This window comes from Trichoplusia ni, chromosome 9, assembly GCF_003590095.1.
Source record: "Trichoplusia ni isolate ovarian cell line Hi5 chromosome 9, tn1, whole genome shotgun sequence".
NCBI classification, from domain to species: Eukaryota; Metazoa; Arthropoda; class Insecta; order Lepidoptera; family Noctuidae; genus Trichoplusia; species Trichoplusia ni.
Window position 1 is genome coordinate 11,540,453 of NC_039486.1, and position 14,005 is coordinate 11,554,457.

Consider the following 14,005-nt stretch of genomic DNA (forward strand, 5'->3'; position numbering starts at 1 on the left):
TTTATTTTTTTATACAAAAACATTGTCGTCGTCTACACTTATGGTGGAAAATGGTACAAAAAATGGAACTATTACGTTCACAGTGTTTTTATAAGCATTTCATTCGTGGCGTGCGTAAGTGGCAAAAAGCGTTTGTCCGTACCATTAACCCTGTAAGCGGTCACAAAGACTAATGTTTTATGGAGACGACACTCGTGTTTGTTGATTTATATTCAGAGAGCACGCGACGTTGAAATTCGGATTCTAAAATGTAGGTGAACAATGGAACATCAATGAAACAGTCTCAAACGACACAAACCGTCAGAGTTTTCAACGGTTAAATTAAAATTGTTTTATTTGTAACCCATTATCCATATCACGCGGGCGAATATGATTAGCAGCTTTTATCAACAAGTCATATCTGTTAGGTATGGTTATTAACATAAATTGTTTGAATCAAACGTCGAGTAATTAGCAATACATGAAAGCACTCAGCGGCATTAACGCATAGAACTTATAATAAACAAACGACAAAATTACATGAAAAGTCTACTTAGGTTATCTCCAAGTGTAAGCACTTGAAGTTATAAAGATACATTATCGCTCGCCAAGTAAATTGTATGGTCTGGTATCGAGCAACGCGGCACACCTGTAATTACAATCATCGGAGAAACAAGCAGGTGGTTGGCGACCACTGATCAGCCAATATCAAAACAAACATTTGCATCAATTTAAACAGCTCTCTCTATCAACAAAGAGTTTATTAGCAGTCAAAAAAAAATCCAGTACCGTTTAGTAATTTCTACGTCTGCATATTTGGATTGCTGAAAACCTGTTCTAGGTCTCAAAAAGCTTTCACGAGACGTGTTAGAATATGAACGCTTAAACGTATTGCTTGCTTGTGTTGTTGGCAAGATTGGACTTTCGTTCTACATTTTGCATACGAAATATGAAATAGGAGAGATTTAATCTAATCGTACCGTTATCAGTGTTATCGGTCGGCTCGGAGGCAATGGCGTACGCAATGACATTAATATTGAACTACAGAATGAGAAACTATTTTTCAGAATTTCGAATAAAGACATAAATAAACATTAAAATTTGCCGATCCCACTGAAACTTGCTTTTTAGTAGATAAACTATAAGGAACTATGGGTTAAAAACAATACTTCAGAGTAAACGCAGGGATCTATTACCAAAATTAATGATATTTTCTCCCGTCTAATAGATAGTTGATAATCATAACTTTCCGTCGCAGTAACTGGTCTAGGGTTTATTATAAATATGACTCACATCCGTTAGTCAATAGGCCAGCTATCTTTCACATTATTAATATCCCTTTATACTTAAGTATGTAAACAGTTAAATACATACCTCAATCATTGGAGAGTTTTCAATACAGGTAAATGCGTTAGTGTTCCATTGATTAAACATTGTAAAGTTTTCTATAAGACAGAATGTATAGTGTAAATAAACATTATAGTGGATACTGCATTCCGACTCGCAGTCACTGCAGTGAAAGGGTATGAGAGGGAGAAATCAGCTTTCAATACAAAAATACTAAGGTAGATAGAAACTAGTATTCGTACAATAAATAAGATTTCCAGAGTGATGAGGTTTTCTTGAAAGTAATGTGGTTTTGCAAAATTACCGTTTACATGATAACAAAAGATGAAAGTCATATTGTAAAGACTTTTGAATGTCAACGAGATATAGCACTCGGATCGAGCGAGTTATTAAAAAAATAAGAACTTTTTTTTAAATATCATGATATAATTATGTTCGAGCCTAAACATTCATCGGAATAAGAACTGAAACGTCAGTTACCATGTACCACTTCCTCGTCCTACAGTAATGAGAGGGGAAAGCATCCAACACAAAATCCTAACTAGAAGCAACTTCTTCATATTATATGCACTTTTATTAACGATGATAGTCGATTTTTAAAGACTGTCACTGACTTGCGAGGTGAGATCGACTTTACAGAACAAATCATATGTTGTAAACTCAGCTCATTTGTTTTATTACCGGAGTAAGCATTACAATACAATATTTATGGACGCTGAAAAATATATTTCAACCTGTTTGAAAATAATTATTACTTTCGAGAAGTTTCTAATTGTTATTGGAATAAAATATTCATGTTTACGCTAAGTTATCATTCTAAACAAGTTTATGTTAGTTTACTTATAGGTTAAGCACCAATGATAAGAAAAACAGTTCTAAGTTTAGAAGACGATCACTCCTTACTGAAAGTCTATACACCACCCATCATCGCCAGAATTTTCATGCAAATCCATCTTTCCAATTTTTACATCGCATCCCTAATTAAACGAAAACTCCTGTATATTCCAGGCAGGTTTGCTAGAACCATTACAAAATATCTTAGTAGCAGTATGGGTGGAGGATCGCCGTCACTTCGCCGGTACAGATCCGGTTTTGCAATGAGTCACCGCGACCTCCGGCCGACCTCACCGGTGCTACCCGAATGTCCTCTTCAAAGCTTTATGTTGCTGAGGTAACCAGTGTGTGTTTATGTGCTTCCCATGCTTTTTGTACTAGCAGTTTTTGTGCTTTAAGTATGTTAGTTTTTTATTACAATTATTTATTTCTGTATAGGAAGAATATGAGCCAAATATATTTAAACATTTAACAGACACGGATTTGTGACGCATGCTGATGTAGTTGCCTGTTACAGAACGATTTTATAAATGAATCGGAATTTCAATTTTAATAAGGAAATAGTTTGCTAAAATTAGGCCAGCTAATAAATCACAATGATTTACTGTGACCGTATTACAATAGACATCGCACAAGGAAAATGTTTGCGATACGTCTGGGATACTAAAATACTAACTCTCGTAAATATTTCCATTAGAAGCTACATCTAGTAATTGCGTGTTGGGTTAAAGATCAAGATTACGTTCGAACCAGCTGCCTGTCAGCGACGTCGCATGCGCACTGTAATATCCAATTAACTAGGTACTAGGATCGGTTCTAAAATCTTTGAATTAGTAGACGAATTCAATTTAAACGTGATACATTTCATTTTGAATATATAAGTGTAGCAAAACATTAATTTCTGTACATTTAAATTTCAAAATACTAGACTGTTTCTTTGCAGCAACTTAAGTTTTAACGCATCCTTAAATACCGCTCAACTTGTGAAAAACTGTGGCAATCATTGGAAGACAGATGTAGGTTGAACTTAAGACCAGATTTGTCGATAGAAGCAAGGTCAAACGAAAATGGAGCAAGCCAAATAAGAACACTTGCCAGAATTAGCAATCCATCAGTGATATCATTAATGTCTTAGTAAATTAAAAAAATAATGACGCAGAGGAATTCGTCAGCTGTTATTTGTTCCGTGAAGATAAGTTTTTATATGTCATCGGTGAAAAATGGCAAGGTATGTAGGTCAGAACGACCTTGGTATGTCATAACTTATAAATGGCCAGTGAGTATCTTAAACTATCAACTTTTAACCTTGAAGGAGCTCAACGACCGTTTGATAGTTATTTTAGGGTTTGGTTTACAGCTTAAATAAAAAAGGTGTTGGGATGTGATGATCATAATATAATATTCGTTTATAAAGGCAAACACTACCTGCAAAGGAATGTTCTCGGGTTGCACTACACACTACCCTAATCTGGAGAATGAGTAGGTAGTCCGATAAAGGCTGACTATCACGACTGTGATCAAATAACAAACATTATTTGGTAGCCAATTAAATCATTTTTGAGTTGATCAGCGTTCAAATTACCAGCGTTTTTTGTCGCTTTGTAGACTATTCAAAAGTATAACCTTTACTTCCTCCTTCCATTTTCGCTATCAGACAATTTATAAGTAAATACATATACTTGTATATAAGTAGGTAACTAGTACCGCAAATACTATCAGTAATATTATTAGTATGCTCGACGGAACGACAAGCGAAGGCAATATTTACTCATCGCGCAACCGATGAATGCCGATGATCTAAGCATAGTCCCATTGCGAATACCGAGGATGGTTGTATCAACAAATCATATCGTCTGGTAACTTGAATATGTTACGTGAATTAGATTTTAGTATTATTAGGATGAAATGAAACGGTTGTTATTTACATATCTTTGAATATCCTTACGGGTAGACAATCCCTGTCTGGACTAAGGAGTTTCGTGTTGCCCAAGTATCTAGGTTGAGGAGGTTAGATAGGCAGTCGCTACTTGTAAAACACTAGTACCTACTTAGCTGGATGCAACACAGACCCCAACATAGTTGGGAAAAGGCTAGAATGATGATGACATGAGACTGAGATTAAATTTATATTAGTAGGATAGTATAAGGTAGAGGTATTAGCTTCCACATGTGCTAGTAGATACTTATGTCATACATTTAATAGGTGTGGCAGTTTCATACTTTCTTACGTGTACTCAAACCGGCTTAGTTGTTATCTAGTATGACTGTACAGTTTAGATACTAGTTACTGTACCGATTCCACGTAGTTTTTATATCTCTTAATAATATAAAGATAATTTTGTTAGTACCTAGCTGTTATTGTATAAACCATCTCATAAAACAATCGGAATGATTTCTTTAACAATTACAAGGACTTTATAAACTTATTTATTTTAAAACACTAAATTAGTACAGACTTACCTAGTATGATCAACAATTAAATTTTTCAAAATTCATCGCTACAAAAAATATACATAAAATAACTTTAAAATCAAAAAAGCTTTGTATAAATTATGTATGTTAACGATTTACATAAAAACCTCGTTTATTGCACATTGTTCTCTAGCTGTGAAATTTATGACTGATTCCGTTTAAGCGGCTACATACATAGCCACTCTTAAACTCTGCAAAAGTAACTACAATAGTTTGAACCATGTAGGTTTTAATTTTAATAGTTAAAGACGCGTAGACTATGAATTATGTATGGAATAATACATGCGACGGTTTAATGTCTTGTCATGAGTATTATTCAACATTTTATTATAATGGACAAGTTCATCAGGTAAGTGATGACGTCATTATAATCTTGCTGTCTTGTCTCCAGTCATTTAAAAATGGCTTGATAGGTATTTGGTCTCATTCTCTACTAGTCTTATAATCGACAATCAAGTAAAGCTATAAAACTTTGTCCTCCAGGCAGCCAATTAATGCTAATATCTAATAATCTTGTCTATACCTATTAAATTAGAAATCGTTTCTATTTCTTCGACTTCATCTGTAACCAAGTTCTCAAGTGCATCTGAGTGGGGGGCGTGGCGCAACTATCACGCAACCCAACCCCGTCTAATTAAATCGTAACGTCACGCAAAAAATTACAAGCCCCGGGTGTTACTAAGACCTAAACAACAATTAATATTGCTAGATATTCCGTATAATGAGCTGATAAAGATAATAACTTAATTATATTGCCCACACGAAAGTGAAACATTCTGAACACTGTAATTTAACATCAGCAATTTATTTTGCAGATACAAACTTTATTCATTTAAGTAGGTACTTGGTAGTCTACAAATTGTTTTATGTACCTACGTTTAAAATGTACTTAATCCTTAAGGTTAATTAAACGTCACTTTGAGTTTCAACTTCATTGGTGTAGATAATAATTTCATCCAAAAGTGCTCTATCTACTGCGAAGTAAAGGCGAATATAACGAAAAATATTGGTCATATATTGAACAAAATGATATCGGAGCGCTCCATGCAGTATTTTTAATAATCATCCGTAGTCATCAACATAAAATTATTAATCATTTTACTTTTTCGCTTATCGCCTTTACCTCCCAAAAACCACATTTCATTTTCACATATTGTGTACATTTTTAATATTCATTCCATTGTTTTCATCCAATAAATGTCATGTCATATTCAAAAAGCGAATAGAATCGTTACGTCAAATTTGAATTTTAAACGGTTGAGTGTAACGGCTGCCAGCTGTCTGACGGCGGATATGCCATATGCGGCTTGGCATCACACACACAGCCTTAGCTTATATCTCTATAATAAGTAGTGCTATATTCATGTTCAAAACCATCTTTTGAAGTAAACATGGCATATTACGAGGCATATGGTAAGCAGTGTATGAGAGGACTACAAAAATAGAGAAAAAACCTAGTGGCTTTAATTAACACCAGTTTCTCGTAAACAGCTAGTTCACATGAATAAGCATTAAAACTATACCTTAATATTATATGTTATAAAACGACGAATATAATTTAATAACTTCATATTAAAATTTTATTATTCATTACGATTATTAGACTGTAATTTAAATAATTATATGCAGGCTCTTTTCCCTTTAGAATATGATGCTCTTAATAAATGTATATTCCTAATGAAATCCAGGCAACAAAAAGTGGCCATGTCTTAATATATCCATTACACTACTTACTCGCTTCATGTACTATAGTAATCATTGCAAGGTGTAACTTACATATACGATTGAACAAATTTAGTTACACATTATAAGAATTAGCCATAAAATTGTTAAAAGGAAAATGAAAAAATAATGACAAAAAGGTGCGCGCGTGCGCAGACCCCACCCTCCTTGTTGCGCACGCGCCGATCCCCTTTACTGGCCACACCTGTCTAAAAACGCCATAGAACAAAAAAGACAAGTAGTCCTGAGAAATGTATGTTTCATTTTAAAGTAACAGGTTTTATTTAATGAGACTTTGTGTTGACGGGATGTTTGTAACAGAAATATTGATTTAGGTAGAGTCGCTGATTAGGATTAATGACTTAAGTAAAATAGAGTAAGTTTTTTTTAACTCTGTAAAGCCTCATTAGATGCATTTGAGACAGTAAGTAGTTCATATGAAACGAACGCGGCACATTCTGTTTGGCAACCTTCATGTTGCTAAGATCAATAAAGTTTAGTATTCAATTAAAAGTTAAATAAAAAGCGTAACATAGAAGTTAAGCGTAGTGAAGACCTAGGACATTCTTAAGCGATCACAAATTCATTTTGCGATTTTTTGTTATTTGGACATGGCAATACTTTGGTACTAGACGTCACTAGACGCTCCTTGTGTGCCCTGACTAAAGGTGGTGAATTGCCATTGGAGTCGCTTTTAATAGAAATGGAAAGTTTTATTGCTTTTTTTTATTAAGAGATCGTTCGAAGTAGTAACCATAGATATTATGAGGATTAAATGAATTTAGCGGTGTATATTTTAAAAACATCATTTTAGAACCTTATAAAAGGAAGGCTTTAACAAATGTCTTCGCCGAAGTGCTATTTGTAAGCTCATAAAAACTAAGTAGTTTCTTTTTGTTAATTTGATTTTTATTTACACATTAATTATTTGAATTGTTTTACTTGCCAATAAACATTGGCGTAAACAGTCTGATGACAGTAAAGTTTATTGTGGAACTTTTTACTACACATTCAATGTAATTGCTTGGCAGCTGAAGTAAGCTTCAGAAGACTAATGTCGGTGGATTCTAATTATTTTCTTTAATCTAAGATATATAGCGTCGAAGTGTAACCGACGCGATAATTGTATTAAAATTGTTAACCTTTTAAGGTTTTAATGCAATTATGTCAAGTATAACATTATAGTTGTTACAGTGCTCGAAATACGGCAGTGTGTTTTACTAGGCTGGATTAATTTCATACAGTACAGGTGTATTTCGCTTTTAATTAATAAATACACAACTTTTTGTGTGCCAGTATTAATTTATACCATGAAGACTTAATACAATTTCAATTCGTTTTATAAAACGTATAAAGGATTACATTCAACGTTTTGCTGCGACCTATTCTAAATACAAATTTCGAAACGTTAGAGCTAGCAACAGCCGCCTGTGATCCGACACGATTCGATTCATCGATGACCGTGAAGATCGATTCGACATTCACGTAAATTACAATCGAGTAGTCATCCCGTTCACTTTCCTTGTTAACAGTTAATATAATATTAATCTAAAAAAGAAAACGAGTTATGTATCAAGAATATGACTATAATGACGAATTGGTAAACAAAACAATTAGTAACACGTATCATCGAGTAAATAACATCCTAAAGACTCGAGTATGTTCCACGAGTTTCACTTAACTGTTTTATTAATTAACCACGCTACGTGTAAGAAAAAATATTGGAACTATTACAAAACGTGCAACAACTGTGTAACAATATTTGTGCATAATTTATGACTTTCGTAATACCGTCTGACATTTTAGCCGCGAATCATACAGAAATGTTGCGACGGCTGTATGTCGGTGTTCCATTGCCTATGTAATACTTTTTTACGCAACTGACAAGTTTAGAGTTGACAGCCGAAAACATTCGATATAGTATACGTATGGTTAGCAATACGTTCCATTGCACAGAATTGATATCATTATCTAAAAAAATACAATGATATGTTAGTATTTAAGAGTTGTAAAGCTGAGCTAAGCCGATTGAGATGTTCCGCAAAAAGTTTTTGAGAAATATTGAGATGGTCAAATAAACATTACAAATATTATCAGAGGAACTGTCCAGGCATAATTTATTGCATGTCATCAGCAGAAATCACGGCATTGGCGGCATAATGAGAGATGACATTATGTAGCATTTTATTACTGTTGTTATAACCTGACCTTTGTAACACAATGCATAACGCTACATAAGGAAACTAACAAATTACTGTTATCATAAAATATTGCCAAGACCTAGGATGTGGACATACGTACTGATTGCATGATTTGATATATCTAATAGGGCGACAAATACCAAGTACTAAAACTCTTTACCAAATAATATTAAATAGTTTAAGGATGCCTCGAAACATACGAACATGAAATAAAATTAAATCAATTTCTTCCTTAAGAATGACATCAGGACAAAACAATTATTTCTTTTGTCCCATAGCAAAGCTTACCAATTTATATCAAACATAATTATGACAATGCTCTATTCATGATCGCTTCGACAATCCCCCATAGATAATATCCTGTTACAAAACCCTATTCAGGCAGGAATCTAGAATTTACTCGTTACAATAGCATTACGACGGTATAAAGTCGAACAGAAATCGGTTCCAACAGATCGATGATCTCTACAAGGTTTGCTACTTAACATGTGTCCAGATGTTCCAATGTTTATAATTATATGACCGAAATAATTTATCGTCTTCCCGCAAAATCAGACGCAAAAATTACGCAAGAGAAAATAAAAATCATAGTTCTTCGTACGATTTACGTTCACAAATTGTCCAATTCACGATATTCGATCATCAACAAATCTCTAACAAAACGATTTTTGTAATTATACGTAATTACGACATGACGCCTAAATCGAGACACTAATTGCTAATTAATATGAAATGCGTAAACTGCTTGACATTACTGCATTATTAAATGAAAAGAAAATCATTAATGCAATAAGCAAACTTATCATTACCTGGCATTCTTTAGGGTAAAACTGTTAGCTATATTAATAATAAGAAAAAAAACTTCAAGAATAGAATCTATAAGTCAATATTCAAATAACGGTTAATATACATATTAGTGTTCAAAAGAAAATAACTTTCAAACAATTTACATGCAAAACGCATTCAAATGTATCAGACACGAAGATTATTTAAAAATAACAGTACCATGTTGGAGGACATAAAACAATCAAGTTATTATGCAAAACAAGCTAGCCACTGGTGAATTGCAACATAAATTAAAACAGCAAAACATGAATTCATTTAGCTGTAGGAAAACCCATGGCAAAATGTTATCACAATTTTGATTCTAAGTATACCAAGACAGAAACTGTAAACTTAAAGTCATCCGGAGGATTCAAGTGTTCACTGAAAAGTTCATTTTAAAATAAATAATAGAAGTCGGCAAAGTCAAGTTTCTATTTTTCTTGCAGTACTGAAATAAAACTCTTTTCCAGTCAGTAAGAACGATTTATAATTTATTTGCATAATGTGTAACTTTAAAATAGTAAGATTTATGTAGACGCATTTATGGTTTACCAGTCGATTGCGCAAGCGCAACCGTTGGCGTGGCGCGGTGGAGTGCCCTTCTGGGACATGGGACATGGGACGGGACATGGGCCAACACTATTGAAGTGCGTATACAAGATATAATACTCGAAGAAGCAAACAGGATGTAATGGTCATCTGATAATTTAAAGGATTTGTATTACGTTTGCAGAGAAATTCGTATTAGTGTTCGTGTGCAAATCTATTTGCATCCATGCGAAAGAATCGATGTTGAATTAAGCTTTACGTCATTCGAAACAAACAATATACACTTTGTTCTAGAAGATCAAGCGTAATTAAAATACTTTATGTTTTGAAACAATAACGATACACGGAATCCAATTTATCTTAATATAGTATTAACGATGCAAGAACCTGTTATTATTTAACGCAATTATTTCGAACAACTGCTCGCATCACTGCATAATTGTACGAGTTATGTGTTACGAGCCCGGCTGTGCATCCAGTCAGGCGAAGGCCATTCCGTACACTTCGAGTCCAATGTCAAGGATTCGCTTCATTAACGAATATTTGCCAATCGAAAATAAACCATTTACACGTTACTTAAAAGTTTGTTTTTATAGAAATTTATCTTGAAGTGGACTGAGCCGGTGAACGTGGGCGGACGAGTCGGACAAAGGCTTTATTTGAGTCATTTTTTGTGTTCGCGCTGTTCGCTTCATGAGCGATTGTTGCTATGTACATAGGGATATGTAATATTTGCAGAAATTAATTATATTAGCCAAGTAAAAACAATATTATATCTCTATGTCAGTCATAAGTTGTAAGCAAGCGATGTCATCGAGGGACCTTGTACTTTGTAGTTGTTTACAATCGCTTGTTATGTAATAGGTACTTTTAAGCCAGTTTTTTTTTAATTCTGACGTTTTATATGTTTCTATTCATTAATCGATTGTCGACATTATAAATTTTACTTCAATTCCATGATACAAGACTGCCAATGGCGTGATCAATGAAAGCGTAGAGATCAATGCGTGCCAGTAACAAATCGTATGCGTAATGTAAGAATTTATTCTAATTTGACGTTACATCTATTAAAGCGTAGGATACGCTAGACGGCATTTGATATTTTTTATATAAAGCTTTAAAAACACCTCTCGCTTGAGTAACTAATTAAATAACTGTTGTTGTGTTGCATCGCGATGTTATTTATTATCAATGAATATTTATTAACATAACGAGATATATTAGTACCTAAAATCGAATACTGGATGATGCGCATGAAGTTAAATTGTTAACGGACTGTTAAAAATATTCCTAGCGCAATCCATTCACTTATATTTCGGTTAAATAAACGGTCGACCCGGAGAAGAAGAGGAAAAACTCAAAGACTACGCAATTAAAAAAAAGGGGTGAGCTGTATTTTAGCTTAGCAGACCGTCTCCTAAAAAACGAATGGATGAGGCTATGTTCAGTAATAACAGTAGGTACCTCGGTAACAAACTATGAGCATTTTTTTCAGCTGTCACTAAAGCTGAGTGGGCATGCTAATCGCTCATGTGACTCGGTCCCCGGACGCACGAGCAGTCGCGTGCGCAGTGTCACTTTCCCCTGGATGGCGCCCGCGCACTGCGCAGGTTTCTGTTTCGAAGGCGCGCATGCGCTCTCTCGCGCGGAATGCCTGCCGCTCTAGGAGATACAATTCATGTACTTCGACTTCTACAAATACTCAACATTAACCACAAAGTTGCAACCTTCAAAGGAAATTATTTCTTCCCCAAGAATAAGCTTCAAATCTATAATATACACTCATTATAATCCAACAGCAGATTTACTTGATACAATTGGTGTTGATATAAGCAATATCTTTACCAGACACGGAAAAGATAAATCATATAATAAATCCAATCATAACTGACTTCAACATCAATTTGGTAACGTCTGCAGTTTTTTAGGCCGAAATGCAACTATCGTTTTCGCGGGCCGCTGACTTCCTAGAAGATATTCGTTTTGCGCGCTCGTAAGCAGTGCGATGCCAATTAAAGTTATATAATTCAAGCCGCGCTGAGCACACTTGATGAACGACCAAAACAAGGTGTTTTACGAGCATAGAACACGAACCAAACTGCAATGTACTACGCGGGTTGCTGCTGTCCTTTTGGATTGAGCTTACAGCTGGGGCTTGGTTGAAAAGTTAATTAAACGTAAGAGGAGATAACAAGTGGTAACAATTTGTCAAGGATCAAAACTAATTTAGAAGGACGCTTTTTTACAAAAATTCCGTCAACTGCAATTTATCAAAATGCATATAATTATTCGAATCATGCTGATGCTCATAAGCGATTAATGGTTTTACAAAATTACAAGTAAGGATCGCTAACAGCTGTTCATTGAAGATACGATAAAATTAAAACTTCATATGGCATAAACGTTATAATAAATGTTTTCAATTTAAAACATCAACAATATCACCTAGTACATATAAATATAGATGTTTGCCGTAAAAAGAATTAATTCAGAAAACAGCAGGTGCGAAGCGCAGCCCGTCGAAGTGGGGCAGGCTAATCATCTAACGAGTATGGGCCAGCGATAATTGAGCTCAGCTCATTAAATGTCGACTCGCTTTGGGCAAAGAATTTATGAGACACCTAATACATGGTATTACACGAGTGACCAATTAATTGTACGAGTATGATAACCGTATTACAATGAAATGTCATGAGTATCCATCAAGCTTTAAGTAATATAAAAAAAGCCAGAAAATGTGTTTTCAGACATATCGAGGTAACTCAGTTAAATATTGTTCGTAACATGTCTACGAATGTCACGTTCGTGTATTAAATGACGTTGTATCGATGTTAAGAGTTTGGTCTGATGGTGGTAGGAATAGTATTTGCGCAAATTTACCAGTCCGAAATAAACTTATTTTAAAGTAGGAAGGGCACAAAAAATCCTCAGTCCTCTTCTACATGATACTTTAACTTATTTGGACATTTACGTAATGATATTAGGGGTCCAAAATCGGCCTCTGTAGGCGGTACACAGCGTCGCGTTCATCAGTGCAACGCGCGTTTGTTTTGTTTTCATATTGTGTCGCGGCGCGTGTCATGTAGGCGACCGAGGTTAAACAACTTTGTCGAGGAATCGGAAAGGAAGGCTGCAGGTATAAGCCTTGTTTGCAAACACATGGACTCAATCATTGTTGGAAAATATTTAGAAAGAAATGAGATATACAGAGAAAGTAGCTGAAAAGCTGTAGATGTCGCCCGAAACATTCCAAGAAATAGTTCTTTTTATAGGTCAATCAATATTATCTACACATTTCCAATCAGACCAGATAATATGATTTAAAGTCATGATGAATTAATACCGAATTGCTTCTCTGATTTTGCATGTTAGAAAATGCTGACGTCTCACAATCTGACATTGACTTAGTGACATGGTTTCTATAAATACAAAAGTGAGGTAAACATAGTTTATACTTTTTGCATATGTTGGCAACAATTCAAATGTTCCGGCCTATGCTGCAGATTAAATTGCAATGGCCTTACTTGCTTACTCAACAAAACATGTATACTTTTTTAAAATTCATTATCTGTTACAATATTTCATAATAAAGAATCTTAAAAAGAGTATGCTCTTGATTTTTAAACTTTTTTTTATGCCAATTACATATCAAAACAAAGCTGAAGCCGTTGGTGCATGTGTTTCATAACTGACCTACCTACACTGACCTATCGCAGATAATCTAAGATTTGTATTATTTCTATAAATACTTTAAACAATTTTACTTAGCAGTGAATGCCCTTCTACAAGTACAGTAGATACTCCATGGTAGATAGATACTCCACCTACACATACAAAATGATCATAACAGCACATTGTGGACTGCATATTCATATCAGTAGGTAGTACCGATATCATTAGCATTGATAAGAATCTTGTTATATTACAATGAAATTCAATACGATAGGTTCTTGGTAATCTTACGGCCACTATGATAATCACATTCTTTTAACTGATATCTAAATTAAATTACAAAAAATTGCCACTTTTGTTGATAATATCATATAAGTACATACTTTAAAAACTCTGTTAACCAT

At 34.3% G+C, this 14,005-nt stretch overlaps 1 protein-coding gene across 2 annotated transcripts in view; it reads right to left on the bottom strand.

Moving 5' to 3' along the window:
* The window catches only part of LOC113497318 (chloride intracellular channel exc-4-like), a 37,153-nt gene that overhangs the window by 22,190 nt on the left and 958 nt on the right, over positions 1-14,005 (bottom strand). The gene's annotated exons all lie outside the window — the stretch shown is intronic.